At 30.9% G+C, this 2,433-nt stretch overlaps 1 pseudogene; it reads right to left on the reverse strand.

Annotated features, from left to right (window-relative positions):
- Nucleotides 1-88: 88 nt before the first annotated feature.
- Nucleotides 89-1,838, reverse strand: LOC145947432 (uncharacterized; annotated as a pseudogene).
- Between the last annotated feature and the right edge of the window lie 595 nt (nt 1,839-2,433).

Below are 2,433 nucleotides of genomic sequence, written 5' to 3' on the forward strand. Positions count from 1 at the left end.
AAGCAGTGGTATCAACGCAGAGTACTCTCTCATTCATAACTCATAACTTAACCATTATTAATATAATTAATAATGTAATAGTGTGTACCTTCATTTATAGCTGTTTCTATATTTTCATTTCTAATATCTTCGTTATTATTGCCATCTTCACTAGAACTTTCCTCTGTACTTTGAGAATCACATCCATGAGCTGCTTCTAAATGTTGTGTAATATTCAAAATATCACGACTAATAATGGGTTGTCTATACACTTCTCTATGAATTTTTCCGCGTGCCCCATGAAATTTGCAAGGTCAGATACTTCAGTGTCAGCAAGCTCCATACTTGCACAAAATGTAGCAATGTGTTTCCTTAACTTAGTGCCACGTAATAAATGTGCAACTTTTGCATTACAATCTTCAAAAAATTTCCTCATGAGAACACAAGCTCTCAAATATTTAAAACGTTTTCGATTATAACTTGGAAGACCAAAGATGTATGGATTTTCTGCAGGAACTTTAGCTTTTTCGCGAAAATGTAGTATTAATTTTACACATTCTAACAAATTAGAATTTAATATCACAGGTACTGTGCGACCAAGTTTGCCTCTAATCACAAATCGTACGTATTTTTTTGCTGCTTCTTGTGCCTTTAATGAAATTTTCTTAAAGAGATCATTAATTGTGTCTGGATCAATACCTCTGTACTGTTCAAAATCAGCAATCAAAATGCGTTCAATTTCACCAGCTCGTTTACGATTGAACAATTGTACTGAAGTTAACGTACATTCTGCCAATGTCAACCAAGTTTCATATGTGTAGTCATTCGTAAATCCTCAAATGCTTTCTGTCGCTTACATTTTAAATACATGTACAATTTACCTATGTCATCCAATGATGGAAGATCATCACTTTTTTGTCTTTGATGTTGTAAGCGTGTTTCCATAACTGTTTTGTTTACACTGGTACCGTAATCTTCTGTTAATAACTCTAAAAAATCTTTGACCAAAGCTTTTTTTTCATCATCCTGACGTTTTATACATTCCGTAATAAGTATGTGACCAACTTTTTTTATTAATGTTCCTAACATAGCTGCTGTAGTAGGTTTAGAATAAATTCCTACTTCATCGTCTAAACCCGCTACTTTGTTAACTGTATTAATAACGTCTTCATAAAATTTTGGATGATATATAGATTCCAAATCAATTATATTTTTATTACTTTCTTTAATAGTTAATAAAAAACGACCCAACAATCTTAAATGCGCGCGAATCATATCATGTTGGTGTTGAAGTTTATACTTTATAGATAATTTGTTACCATATAAAATAATAAGCTTATCATATTTTATTACGCGATAAACTTCTCATCTCTTAGAACAGGTAATATTACAGATCGTAATTTTTTATTAGCCGCGCTATGAACTCTACCTAAAATTGAACGTCCCAAAATTGTTACAGCTTTAGCATGTTTGCTATTACGACCAGTGCAGCGGTAAAAATGTTGACGAAGTGAAATTTTTGAAAAAAATCCATAACATTTTGCACAGGGTAAATAATCTTTAGCTTCCTTATTTTTTGAATCCTGTGGTCTTCGACAGACGATTAAATCACCTTTGCCGACGTTTTTGTCAGTGTTGTACTGAAAATTTCCTTTACGTCTAATTGTATCTGTTATTTTTAATCTTTCTGTGCATTTTTTTAGGTAGTAAGCTGAACTTCTTAACTTCATCTTCATTCGAATGAATAGTCTCTAAATGACGTGCTATTTTTGTATATAACTTTTTACAAAAGAGGCAGCAGTTTCTTTTTTTATCTTTACTACTTTTAGATGAAGTTTCAATGTATAAATCTTTATCATCAAACGTTCCTGCTGCTGGTACTTCTACAGATTTGTTAATTTCCAGAGATGTATTTGATTTATTAGGTGGCTCTTCACAATTGTTATTTTTAGCCTCATCATCAGCCTCTTGATCACTACAAGATTCTGAAGACGATTCATTTGATGGATAATATTCAGAATCATTATATTCTGATGCGTTCTCTTCTATCTCTTTTGCTGTAAAAGTATATAATGTACCATTAATATAATATTTATGATTGACATTTTAAATATAAAAAATTTTTGAATGTGAATAAGTAAAGAAACAGCAATAACAAAACACAATTCACACCAAATAATTGAAAACATTGACTACTACGCGAAAGTTTCTGACGAGCAAGACTACTTCATATTTCTACAATTTAATTTACTTCCTTAGTTCGTTTGCTTGATAAACAATCAACTTGTTACAATAAACAAAAGACGTAGTACAATGAAATATATAGAAGGAACAAGCTGATTAAAAACAGGATATTAAATATTCAAATTTTTGCGTGTTTGTAATATTGAAAGGATAATATTGTTAATGTACGGTATAATAGCACATAATAATCGATGACTGGAGTGTTTCATT

The sequence above is a fragment of the Prenolepis imparis genome, unplaced genomic scaffold (genome assembly GCF_030444845.1).
Source record: "Prenolepis imparis isolate NDT839.2.m4 unplaced genomic scaffold, iyPreImpa1.0 SCAF_80, whole genome shotgun sequence".
NCBI classification, from domain to species: Eukaryota; Metazoa; Arthropoda; class Insecta; order Hymenoptera; family Formicidae; genus Prenolepis; species Prenolepis imparis.